This window comes from Lolium perenne, chromosome 1 (genome assembly GCF_019359855.2).
Source record: "Lolium perenne isolate Kyuss_39 chromosome 1, Kyuss_2.0, whole genome shotgun sequence".
NCBI classification, from domain to species: Eukaryota; Viridiplantae; Streptophyta; class Magnoliopsida; order Poales; family Poaceae; genus Lolium; species Lolium perenne.
Genome location: NC_067244.2, coordinates 110689031 through 110703216, shown reverse-complemented (window position 1 = coordinate 110703216; position 14186 = coordinate 110689031).

Genomic DNA, 14186 nt, shown 5'->3' with positions numbered 1-14186 from the left:
AGCCAGCTGACTTAGTTTGACCGGTCAACTATATAGCTGGGCTGGTCCATTAGTTACGTGGGCAGGGCCTAACCTCTAAGGTTGACTGGTCAAAAACTTTAATGGGCTGGCCCACTAAGCATGTGGGCCGGGCCGCATGCACTCGTTCGACTGGTCAACAGGCAAAAGGGCCGGCCCACAAGACATGTGGGACCCACTTTCCTGTTATCGGGCCGGCCCATTTACAAAGTGGGGTCCACCTTAAAGCAAGTGGGCCGGCCCAATTAGCATGTGGGTCCCACTTTCCTGCTATCGGGCCGGCCCATTTTGTACGTGGGGTCCACAATAGATCAAATGGGCTGGCCCAACAAGCCAGTGGGCCGGGCCAAAAACACAGGTGGGTCCCGCTTTCCTGTTAAAGGCCCGGCCCATTTAGTATGTGGGGTCCACCATACAGTAAGTGGGCCAGCCCAAGAAGATAGTGGGCCGGGCCAAAAACACAGGTGGGTTCGACTTTTCTTTTAAAGGGCCGGCCCATTTAGTATGTGGGGTCCACCATATAGCAAGTGGGCTGGCCCAACAAGAAAAGTGGGCCGGGCCAAAAACATAGGTGGGTCCCACTTTCCTGTTAAAGGGCCGGCCCATTTAGTACGTGGGGTCCACCGTATAGCAAGTGGGCCGGCCCAACAAGATAGTGGGCCGGGCCAAAAACACAGGTGGGTCCCACTTTCCTGTTAAAGGGTCGGTCCATTTAGTATGTGGGGTCCACCATATAGCAAGTGGGCCGGCCCAACAAGATAGTGGGCCGGCCAAAAACGCAGGTGGGTCCCACTTTCCTGTTAAAGGGCCAGCCCATTTAGTGTGTGGGGTCCACCATATAGCAAGTGGGCCGGCCCAAAAAGATAGTGGGCCGGGCCAAAAACACAGGTGGGTCCCACTTTCCTGTTAAAGGGCCGGCCCATTTAGTGTGTGGGGTCCACCACAAAAGCTTTTGGGCTGGCCCAGCAAGTTAGTGGGCCGGCCCAATTAGTATGTGGGGTCCACGGTAAATCAGGTGGGCTGGCCCGACGAGTTAGCGGGCCGGCCCAATAAGTTTGTGGGGCCCACTTTTCTGTTACTAGGCCGGCCCAGTAGTGGGTGGGGTCCACCTTAAAGCAAGTGGGCTGGCCCAATAAGTAAGTGGGACAGCCCGTTTAGTTGGTGTTTATATGCCGGCATAATAGGCGATTTAGGATTTTGCGAGCCGGAACATATGTGATTTCGCTTAATTGGGCCGTTTAAGTGATGGGAATTTGTGATTTAGATACTGAGAATATTTACGCAGCACATGATTTCTGTCGGATAGCCTCACTTACCACAAGCACCAAAGAAAAAATGCGCGAAAGAACTATAAAAACTAACTAAATATTACATCAGCTGCAAGGCTTTGAAAAAATATTACAGAACCCAGAGAAATTGAATGGTAATTAAACCTAGCAATACAATGAAGCGATCCGGCAATATTTTAAGTTGTCCATGCAGCACCTATATCTGAAACAAAGACATTACAAGTTAAGACAGCAACAATGGAAAGGCAAAGAAACTACAATATTGTTTGCCAAAGAATTTGGAACTCATCATTTCGTCGTTATAACAAGATCGTTGTAATGCGCACAATAAGCAAACAAAGAGTGCATGCCGCATACCAACATCCAATATAACAGAGCATGTTAGAATGAAACAGCAGACTTACTACTGTCGAGTCCCATGCAAACCAACATGTTCAGGGAGTACAAAATTGGCATGAACAACATAGTAGCAGGCTATAAATTTTGTAACAACGACTGAGCAAGATGAAGTTATGATGGCTACATCTACAGAGCAGGGAATGTATACCAAAAATAGAAGTTACGATGGCAAAAGCTAAAGAGGAGGGAATGTGAACCAACATGTGCCAAGTGCAATTACTTCATTTTGGCCGTGAACTAAATAATACTCCTGAACTTATAGTGAAGGGGATGCAAATCAAGATGTTTCGGGATATGAACTTGTAATGATTAACACATAGAGGATAGTTAATGCTGGAGCTTAGGATGGACCAGATAAAGAATATAGTGGGATCACCTGTGAACTTGTATAAGAGGGAATGCAAACCAATATGTTCAGCATTCCATATGTGAGCGTCATGCCAAGTCAGAGAAACAAGTCAATAATGCAGCTTTTGAAGAACAAGATGGCACACAAAATTATTATCTAGTAGTATGACAAGTTTATTTGTACTACAGGCTAGATAGCAGAGTGATAGCATGCCAAACTAAGTCCTTACTTTGTTAGCTTACAATGAACTAGATACAAAACAATGGCATCACCTGTAGTACAGGGAATGCAAGCCAACATGTTCATGGAGTAAAAAATTGGCACAAACAACATAGTAGCAGGCCATAATTTTTGTAACAACGACTGAGCAAGATAAAGTTATGATGGCTAGATCTACAGAGCAGGAAATGTAAACCAAATATAGAAGTTACGATGCCAAAAGCTATAGAGCAAGGAATGCGAACCAACATGTGCAATTACTTAAAATTGGCCATGAACTAAATAATAGCAGGATGTTACTATAATAGCTAGGAATAAAACAGATAGGAGTTATAATGGCATCACTCATAAACTTGTAGATAAGGGAAACAAATCAATTTGTTTCGGGATATAAAGTTGTAATGAGCAACACATATAGGATAGTTAATGCTACGGCTTAGGATGGACCAGAAACGGAATATAGTGGGATCACCTGTGAACTTGTAGAAGAGGGAATGCACACCAATATGTTCACCATTCTATATGTGAGCGCCATGCGAATTAAGAGAAACAAGTTAATATTGCAGCTTTCGAAGAATCAGATGGCAGACAAAATTATGATGGAAGTAGCTGCTGTGACGAGTTCAAATAAATTTGTACTGCAGGATGGCAGAGCGATAACATGCAGGAACTAATAGCAGGCAGTTACTTTGTTAGCTTACGATGAAGTAGATAGAAATAACAATGGCATCACCTGTAGTACAGGGAATGCAAACCAACATGTTCAGGGAAAACAATATTGGCATGAACAAAATAGTAGCAGCCTATAATTTTTTTAACAACGACTGAGCAAGATAGAAGTTATGATGGCTACATCTACAGAGCAGGGAATGCATACCAAAATGTTCAATCTCTTAAAGTTAGCAATGAACTATAAAATAGCAAGGTGTTACGGTCATAGCTAGGAATGAACTAAAAGAGCTTCAAACAAACAAGTATCTGAACCCAGAACATGGCGCTAAAACAAGGGACTTACATTAGGAGAAGCACTCTGTGGGAGTCACAGCAGATCTTCCTGGGGTTGATAGATCCGGTGATGAAGTACGCTACATGTTCTACTTGGGGTTGGAGAGACGGCCATTACAATTCATGGTTACTCATCTCATCTGCAAAAACGTAACGGCGCGTTGTTAGCACAAACAGGTTCCCCCAAGATTAAACAATAACTTGCAGGCAAGCAATAGAAAAGAGACAGTAGAAGAGTTTAGATCATGCACGGCACCGGTGAAGCAGATCTGGTTCATGCACAGCGGTGTCGGTGAGCAAGATCCGATGCGGTGGACGACGGATCCGGCGAAGCGGCTCCGGTGGGGTGGACGATACCGCAGCTGAAGCGACTGCGGTAGACTGCTGGATGAGCATATGGTTTCGAGGTTCGGCGGGGATGATCCGGTCCGGTGGATGACGGCGTCGATGAAGCGGCTCCGGCAGGCAGCCGGATGACGAGGATCGCGAGGCCTCGGGTAGGCCAGGGAAGTCCGGCGGGGATGTTCCGGTGCGGTGGTCGTGGAGGTGGGAGAGAGAGTGACTTGGGAAGTTCCGGTGGGTGTGGTCTCAAAGGAGAGACTGAGGGAAATGAATTTTTTTTCGGTTAGTTTCCGGGGCTAGGGAGGTGGTGATCGAAACAAATGACGGGTAGACCCCCCACCAATCGACTTATACATGGACATTGTTGTCATCTTTACGAGGGTAGAATGGGAAGTTAGAAGCGTGTGAAATATTTGTATTTTTCGGGCGGGAAGTTTTGCCTCTGGAATGAGATTTCAAATTTGGCTACAGTGCAAGTAATACAAAAATATGAGACCGTACTAGTACGACCAAATGTCACATCAAGTCATCATCACGTTGAAAATTAGCATCATTAAAAAGTGCTTTTCAATACGAATCCAACGATACTAATTACATACGGAGTATAATATAATCAAGATTGTGTTGTTCAATTTATATTGTCAAAGTTCATCTTGGAATACGCGTGGGCCTTATTCCTTGGGACGGAGGTAGTACTTACCACTATGACTAGTCTAATATAAAAATGGTAGACCATGTGAGTAGCTCTGCTCAGGCATTTATTCCCAGCGGTCATATCAAGCCATTATCACAAACAAAATCAGTTACTCCCATGTCCTCCGAACTGCAATTCAAAAATGCCTCTGAAATATTTCGGAGTTAATTGGCTAGTGGTTTTGCAGCTCAACTGATTTTGAGTTTGAGTGTGGCTACAGTCGAAGCTATATCTGTATCTGTCCATCTATATCTATATCTGTCCACCTATCCACTATATATAAAAAAAATCTCAGTTTTTGAAATCAGATAAGCCATCACCATGATGCACAAGCAATTATTGGCCGTTGGCACATCAGTTCTCCAACGCTTGATCCAACGGTCAAAGTTCCCTTTTTAAGAGAACGGTCAAAATTCATTTGATTCGCTCGGGAACTGCGCGCGCCAAAACGAGTCTCACGAAGATGTTTCTAGGGTGTGTTCGGTTTGGGGATAGGTACGGAATGGAACCGTTCCGCACTCAGAGCCCGTTTCGTTCGGTTGCAACCTAGAATAGAATGATGTGGTTTCTCCAAATGGAATATTCCCTCTAGATCCGGAATGAAGTGGTTCCTCCGATTCGGCCGGACGAGGTGGAACGGGTGACTGTCACACGCTGATTAATTAAGTTTAGCAATAATTAACCAAGTTTAGCACTACTTAATCAAGTTTAGCAAATAATTAATCGAGTTTAGAATAATTAATCGGGTGACAATCTCACTCATTCCATTCCATTCTCATCCCATTCCAAAACCGAACACAGGGATGGAACCGTTCTGTGACAATTTTTTGGTCCAAACCGAACACAGGGATGAAACGGTTCCGTGCCAGTGGAATGGAATGGTTCCATTCCATTCCACCCCATCCCCAAACTGAACACACTACTAGAGTTCTCACGGACTGATACGTCTCTGACGTATCGATAATTTCTTATGTTCCATGCTTGTTTTATGACAATACCTACATGTTTTGTTCGCACTTTATGATGATTTTATGCGTTTTCCGGAAATAACCTATTGACGAGATGCCGAAGTGCCAGTTCCTGTTTTCTGCTGTTTTTGGTTTCAGAAATCCTAGTAAGGAAATATTCTCGGAATTGGACGAAATCAACGCCCAGCATCTTAGAATCACGCGAAGCTTCCAGAACTCCCGAGAGCCACCAGAGGAGGGCCCTGTGGGCCCCAGATGATAGGCCGGCGCGGCCAGGGGGTGGGCCGCGCCCCCCTACTGTGTCGCCGCCTCGTCGACCTTCCGACTCCGCTTCTTCGCCTATTTAAAGGTCCCTGACCTAAATCTTCGAGACGAAAAAAAGCCACGGTACGAGAAACCTTCCAGAGCCGCCGCCATCGCGAAGCCAAGATCTGGGGGACAGGAGTCTCTGTTCCGGCACGCCGCCGGGACGGGGAAGTGCCCCCGGAAGGCTTCTCCATCGACACCGCTGCCATCTCCACCGCCATCTTCATCACCGCTGCTGTCTCCCATGAGGAGGGAGTAGTTCTCCCTCGAGGCTAAGGGCTGTACCGGTAGCTATGTGGTTCATATCTCTCTCCTATGTACTTCAATACAATGATCTCATGAGCTGCCTTACATGATTAAGATTCATATGAGTTTTGTATCACTATTCATCTATGTGCTACTCTAGTGATGTTATTAAAGTACTCTATTCCTCCTGCACGGTGTAATGGTGATAGTGTGTGCATCGTGTAGTACTTGGCGTAGGTTATGATTGTAATCTCTTGTAGATTATGAAGTTAATTATTGCTATGATAGTATTGATGTGATCTATGCCTCCTTCATAGTGTGATGGTGACAGTGTGCATGCTATGTTAGTACTTGGTGTAGTTGTGTTGATCTATCATGCACTCTAAGGTTATTTAAACATGAATATCGAATATTGTGGAGCTTGTTAACTCCGGCATTGAGGGTTCGTGTAATCCTACACAATTAGTGGTGTTCATTATCCAACAACAGAGTGTAGAGTATAGCATTTATCTATTTTGTTATGTGATCAATGTTGAGAGTGTCCACTAGTGAAAGTATAATCTCTAGGCCTTGTTCCTAAATACTGCAATCATCGCTTGTTTACTGTTCTACTGCATCTGTACCGCCTGCAATATTACCACCATCAACTACATGCCAGTTGTAGCATCAAGCTATTTTCTGGTGCCGTTACTACTGCTCATATATATTCATACCACCTGTATTTCACTATCTCTTCGCCGAACTAGTGCACCTATACATCTGACAAGTGTATTAGGTGTGTTGGGGACACAAGAGACTTCTTGCTTTGTGGTTGCAGGGTTGCATGAGAGGGATATCTTTGACCTCTTCCTCCCTGAGTTCGATAAACCTTGGGTGATCCACTTAAGGGAAACTTGCTGCTGTTCTACAAACCTCTGCTCTTGGAGGCCCAACACTGTCTACAAGAATAGAAGCACCCGTAGACATCAAGCACTTTTCTGGCACCGTTGCCGGGGAGGAAAGATAAAAGGTACTCACACTCCGGATCTCGGCTACTAAGCTATTTTCCGGCGCCGTTGTAAGTACTCGAAGCTATTTCCTTTAGATCCTGCAATTGCATCTCTTAGTTTCTTGTTTTACACTAGTTTGGCATAATGGAAAGCAACATGGAGCTTTTTAATCTATTTCCTGAGTTAAGACATAAATGGTGTGTTGCAAAAATTGAAAAACCTATGGAACCTTATTTGCATGCTGGTAGCAATATTAGTATGAACACTTTGAACACCATTGTTGCTAATGATATGGAAAATTCTAAGCTTGGGGAAGCTGGTTTTGATGAGCATGATATTTTTAGTCCCCCAAGCATTGAGGAGAAAATTTACTTTGATAATACTTTGCCTCCTATTTATGATGATTATAATGATAGTAGTCTTTTGGTGCCGCCTGTTATGGAGGATAAATTTGATTATGATTACAATGTGCCTCCTATATTTGATGATGAGAATAATAATGATAGCTACTTTGTTGAATTTGCTCCCACTACGATTAATAAGAATAACTATGCTTATGTGGAGAGTAATGATACTTTTATGCATGAGGCTCATGATAAGAATGTTTCATTTGATAGTTATATTGTTGAATTTGCTGATGATGCTACTGGATATTATTATGAGAGAGGAAAATATGGTTGTAGAAATTTTCATGTTACTAAAACACCTCTCTATATGCTGAAATTTTTGAAGCTACACTTGTTTTATCTTCCTATGCTTGTCACTTTGCTCTTCATGAACTTGTTTATTTACAAGATTCCTATGCATAGGAAGCATGTTAGGCTTAAATTTGTTTTGAATTTGCCTCTTGATGCTCTCTTTTGCTTAAAATACTATTTCTTGCGAGTGCATCATTAAAACTGCTGAGCCCATCTTAATGGCTATAAAGAAAGAACTTCTTGGGAGATAACCCATGTGTTTATTTTGATACAGTACTTTTGTTTTATATTTGAGTCTTGGAAGTTGTTACTACTGTAGCAACCTATCCTTATCTTAGTTTTGTTGCATTGTTGTGCCAAGTAAAGTCTTTGATAGTAAGGTTCATACTAGATTTGGATTACTGCGCAGAAACAGATTTCTGTCTATCACGAATCTGGGACTAATTCTCTGTAGGTAACTCAGAAAATTATGTCAATTTACATGAGTGATCCTCAGATATGTACGCAACTTTCATTCAATTTGAGCATTTTCATTTGAGCAAGTATGGTGCCTCTTAGAAATTCATCTTTACGAACTGTTCTGTTTTGACAGATTCTGCCTTTTATTTCGCATTGCCTCTTTTGCTATGTTGGATGGATTTCTTTGTTCCATTAACTTTCAGAAGCTTTGTGCAATGTCCAGAAGTGTTAAGAATGATTGTGTCACCTCTGAACATGTGAATTTTTGATTATGCACTAACCCTCTAATGAGTTTGTTTCGAGTTTGGTGTGGAGGAAGTTTTCAAGGGTCAAGAGAGGAGGATGATACAATATGATCAAGAAGAGTGATAGCTCTAAGCTTGGGGATGCCCCGGTGGTTCATCCCTGCATATTTCAAGAAGACTCAAGCATCTAAGCTTGGGGATGCCCAAGGCATCCCCTTCTTCATCGACAAAATTATCAGGTTCCTCCCTTGAAACTATATTTTTATTCCGTCACATCTTATGTACTTTACTTAGAGCGTCTGTATGTTTTTGTTTTTGTTTTTGTTTGAATAAATGCTTGTGTGGGAGAGAGACACGCTCCGCTGGTTCATATGAACACATGTGTTCTTAGCTTTTAATGTTCATGGCGAAGGTTGAAACTGCTTCGTTCATTGTTATTTGGTCGGTTCAGGAAATGCTACATGTGGTAGTGGTATAATGAAACACTTGCATAATCTTGTAGATCATTGAGCTTTGATAACTTGATTCTTTGCAAATGTTTTGAGGTATTTAGATGGTAAAGCTTGCTGGATGAATAAGTTAAAATTAGTAGTGGATTGTTGTCTTTAAAGCTTGTGCCGTACTTCAAACTCTATTTAAATAGTTGAAGGTGTAGTTGGACTTGATAGCTTTCCATGTCTGAGAGTTCATCGTAATAACTAAGTTGTGCTGAAGGTCGAGGGAGCTAGCGGGGTACTTGTGCCACCGTGAACAGCCCTCCTTGGAGTAAATTTTAATCATGCTCTTAATGATGAACCTGCTAGTTGTTTGCAATAAGCTTGTGAGTTCTTTTTTTGACTAATGTTAAGCTACGGTTTTTGGCACTTCCACCATCCAAATTTGCTAGCCTCTTCGGTACTGTGCATTGCCTTTTGCTCACATTGAAGATTGTGCATACTTCGCCGGTACATCCAAACCCGTGGGTGGACTTTCTCTTGTCCTCCTACACATAAGCCCATACATCTCCTCAAAACAGCCACCATACCTACCTACCACAGCATTTCCATAGCTGTTCCAAGATATATTGCCATGCAACATCCATTTTACATTACATGTCATGTTGTCATTTATTATTTATATATTGCTTTGCATGATCATATACAGCTGATGTGTGGTTTACCCATGTTACGCTAGATCATTGCACATCCTGCTACACTGGCAGAGGCATACAGTTTCATACATCATGTTTTATTCATTATGAGTTATTTGTACCAAAAAGTGTGTTGTCATATTAGGATGTTGCCCCTAAAAGTGAAAAAGAGCCATGGAGGCCATCAAAAAGAGAAAAAGAAAAGAAAGAAAAAAATAGAAAAGAAAAATAAAAGAAAAAAGAGAATAAAGAAAAAGGGGGCAGCATTACTATCTTTTATCCACACTTGTGCTCATGTTTTAGCACCTGCAGTATTCATAGTCATCATTTGTGATCATGTTTAGCACCTATATTCCATATGAGAGAGTTTTCATGTTTTACTAGTATAACTATGTGGGGAATTTACACTATAGAACTTGGGTTGTATATTCCAATGATGAGCCTCCACAAAAGTGCTCTAGGTCTTCGTGAGCAACCATGTTGGATGCACCCCCACTAGTTCCATTGGAGAGCTTTCATACACATATAGCTCTATGTGCATCCGTTGCATGGCAATCACTACTCCTTGCATAGCTTCGATCATAAGGCTTCCTCTTGTCTAATGGTCACTTATAGCTTTGCAACCTTTCTTCCATTTGGCCTTCCAAACCCCCATTAACGTTCTTTATGCCATAACATCCTGGTGCTAATACCAAATGCTTGCGCTCACCAGTTGAGTAGACTTTGAAACAGCTGATTCATGACGTTTATGTTTATGTTTACTTGACTGAACCCTTCTTATGTTGTGAAAATTTACTTGATGCTTGGAATGAAGGATAGAACTTCTACGCTGAATACTTAACACATCTTTAATGAACTTTGTACGGTTTCATGTCTTTGAAGCAATAGTTCATGAAAACTTCTAGCTTATTTAACTCTTGCATTATCATCTCTTATATCAATATAGACATTTGCTTTGAGTGATTTGATCTCAGTTCATATGCTTTACATTATTATTGGATCAAGATTATGTTGGTAGCATGTCACTTCAGAAATTATCTTTGTTATCGTTTACCTACTCGGGGACGAGTAGAAACTAAGCTTGGGGATGCCGATACGTATTCGACGTATCGATAATTTCTTATGTTCCATGCTTGTTTTATGACAATACCTACATGTTTTGTTCACACTTTATGATGATTTTATGCGTTTTCCGGAACTAACCTATTGACGAGATGCCGAAGTGCCAGTTCCTGTTTTCTGCTGTTTTTGGTTTCAGAAATCCTAGTAAGGAAATATTCTCGGAATTGGACGAAATCAACGCCCAGCATCTTAGAATCACGCGAAGCTTCCAGAACACCCGAGAGCCACCAGAGGAGGGCCCTGTGGGCCCCAGATGATAGGCCGGCGCGGCTAGGGGGTGGGCCGTGCCCCCCTACAGTGTCGCCGCCTCGTCGACCTTCCGACTCCGCCTCTTCGCCTATTTAAAGGTCCCTGACCTAAATCTTCGAGACGAAAAAAGCCACGGTACGAGAAACCTTCCAGAGCCACCGCCATCGCGAAGCCAAGATCTGGGGGACAGGAGTCTCTGTTCCGGCACGCCGCCGGGACGGGGAAGTGCCCCCGGAAGGCTTCTCCATCGACACCGCTGCCATCTCCACCGCCATCTTCATCACCGCTGCTGTCTCCCATGAGGAGGGAGTAGTTCTCCCTCGAGGCTAAGGGCTGTACCGGTAGCTATGTGGTTCATATCTCTCTCCTATGTACTTCAATACAATGATCTCATGAGCTGCCTTACATGATTGAGATTCATATGAGTTTTGTATCACTATTCATCTATGTGCTACTCTAGTGATGTTATTAAAGTACTCTATTCCTCCTGCACGGTGTAATGGTGACAGTGTGTGCATCGTGTAGTACTTGACGTAGGTTATGATTGTAATCTCTTGTAGATTATGAAGTTAATTATTGCTATGATAGTATTGATGTGACCTATGCCTCCTTCATAGTGTGATGGTGACAGTGTGCATGCTATGTTAGTACTTGGTGTAGTTGTGTTGATCTATCATGCACTCTAAGGTTATTTAAACATGAATATCGAATATTGTGGAGCTTGTTAACTCCGGCATTGAGGGTTCGTGTAATCCTACACAATTAGTGGTGTTCATTATCCAACAACAGAGTGTAGAGTATAGCATTTATCTATTTTATTATGTGATCAATGTTGAGAGTGTCAACTGGTGAAAGTATAATCCCTAGGCCTTGTTCCTAAATACTGCAATCATCGCTTGTTTACTGTTCTACTGCATCTGTACCGCCTGCAATATTACCACCATCAACTACACGCCAGTTGTAGCATCAAGCTATTTTCTGGTGCCGTTACTACTGCTCATATATATTCATACCACCTGTATTTCACTATCTCTTCGCCGAACTAGTGCACCTATACATCTGACAAGTGTATTAGGTGTGTTGGGGACACAAGAGACTTCTTGCTTTGTGGTTGCAGGGTTGCATGAGAGGGATATCTTTGACCTCTTCCTCCCTGAGTTCGATAAACCTTGGGTGATCCACTTAAGGGAAACTTGCTGCTGTTCTACAAACCTCTGTTCTTGGAGGCCCAACACTGTCTACAAGAATAGAAGCACCCGTAGACATCACGGACGTGCCTTGGCGATACATTGAATGCATATCGTGCAAGGTCAAAAAAAAATGCAAATATTGCAGGATCGTATGTGGCTCCTATGAGCTGAAGTACTCCATGAAACCATGAACATACATGTAGATGGGAATTCCATGTAGATGATCTGAAGAACGACCCGCTGCATCTTTCACGAATCCATCTACATGACATCATAAACTTTAATTAGGAAGCAGCCACTTAACAATCATTGCCCAAAATCTAACGGGTTCGACAATAAGCTGGTAATTCTCTATTATATATAAACACCAAAAAAATAAATTAGCAAGTAAGAAACGAGTGTCAATGCCACCAGGACTTACAAAAAAGGGAATTAGCACTTTGTAATCTCTTTGTTTTAACACATACGTTCTGCTCAGGAATCCAGGACCTAGGGTCACATCAAGTCATAATCAGAACCAAAGTCGGTTCCATGTTCTCCAATTCAAAACGCGTACAAAATATTTCAGTGTGTGAAATAATTGTATTCGATAGGCAGGAGGTAAATGCTACAGTGTTGAGATTTTGAATTAGACGGTTGTCAAGCTATTGATTACTAGTAAGTAGCACGTGCTTGCACGATTGCAGTATTTACGTAGAAAACAACTTTTAAAATGTAATTAATAAAAAAATATGGTGCTCCGAAAAATGATAAAGTAAGATGATTACATTCTTTTTGTAGATCATTACAGTTAGGTCGATATGAAGTATAACCAGATATGTTGAGAAATTTTAGGGATCCATCTTTTACGTGTACTAACTTTTTATTGAATTTGATTTTTTTTACTTTCACCAAGTTCTAAATAAGAGATAAATGATAACTAAAACAATTCAAAAAATAAAAAGGTTAAATATATTGATTTTTTAAATATAACCATGTCAGATGCAACCATTTTATTTATTAAGGTTATCGTTTATAGATAGTGTATTTCTATTTGTTTAGCAGCAACGGGCGTACCCACGTTGAGATCTAGGGTGCTAGGACTGCAGGTTGCAAGAGAATTTTATTGCTACTCCGTTCGTTCCAAAACAAATGATTTTGATTTATTTAAATTTACATGTATCTAGAAACGTTTTGTTGTGTATATACATGTGATTCTGGATGATTCCGAGTCACTTATTTTTCGGACTGAGGAAGCAGTTTTCATCTACGACATAGCGTGTGACACCCTCTTCCTAAGTGAGAAATTTGTGTGATTTAGAAAATGAGCCCAGACAGTTTTCTCCCTGGGTCCGACCCTGTTAGCACCTATAAGTCTATATTCCGTTCTAAAAAATATTTAAATGGTTTAAAGAAATATTCATCACAGAACCAAAGAGATATGAAACATCTCCTTCAGTTTTTTCTACTAAGATCTTCAATACAAAGCAATTACAACATGAAAGAAAATTAGGCTGGGTAACTCATGGGCTCATGGGTAGATGCTGGTTGTAGCAGTTTCCCATAAAAAAGAATCATGTGCATGTACGGAAACTCCTAGTCCAGCTCGACCTTGAATAAAAAAACACATTCGTGTGGCTGAGCTCCCAGGCTACAGTTCGCATAGACGGATGGACCGTACTTCTCTAGAACATGCTGCTAGCTCCTGGTTAGGTGCACGGTACAAATTGGGGAGAGGCGAATCCAGCGTAGCATGGCCGTCGGATTATGCCCAACGAAACTTGATGGATGACATATGTTAGTTTAGTACCGCAAATCAACGACTGCAATAGACCGAGAGTTGTTTTGGCGGGAAACTGCTGGTAAATCCAAATTCAAAACTGGCACACTATAGTAGTAGAGATATGGAGTCGAAATTTGGTAGCATACATAAGTATCTCTGTTCACAACTCGCCTCTACAGAAGCAGGAACAGCTGTTGAGAGCCAGCACAACACAAAGGAGAAGTCACTGTTCCGTTCATTGCACTCAATACAACGATGAATGAACCAGACCAGTTGACAAGCTTCTAGACCTGGGCTATATGTAGAAAGCTGGAAATCAATGGATCACAGAAAATCATCAGTGTCAAGCTTTAATGCACTAGCCAACGCGACCAAAAGTCCGAACTGATGGAAAGGGCTAGGCAATCCACTTTATACATCTCAACATAGCCAACGCAACAAAAAGTCCAAACTGACAGAAAGGGCTAGACCGGGAGAAGAGAAGAGAAGGTTTGCGAAAGCGATGACT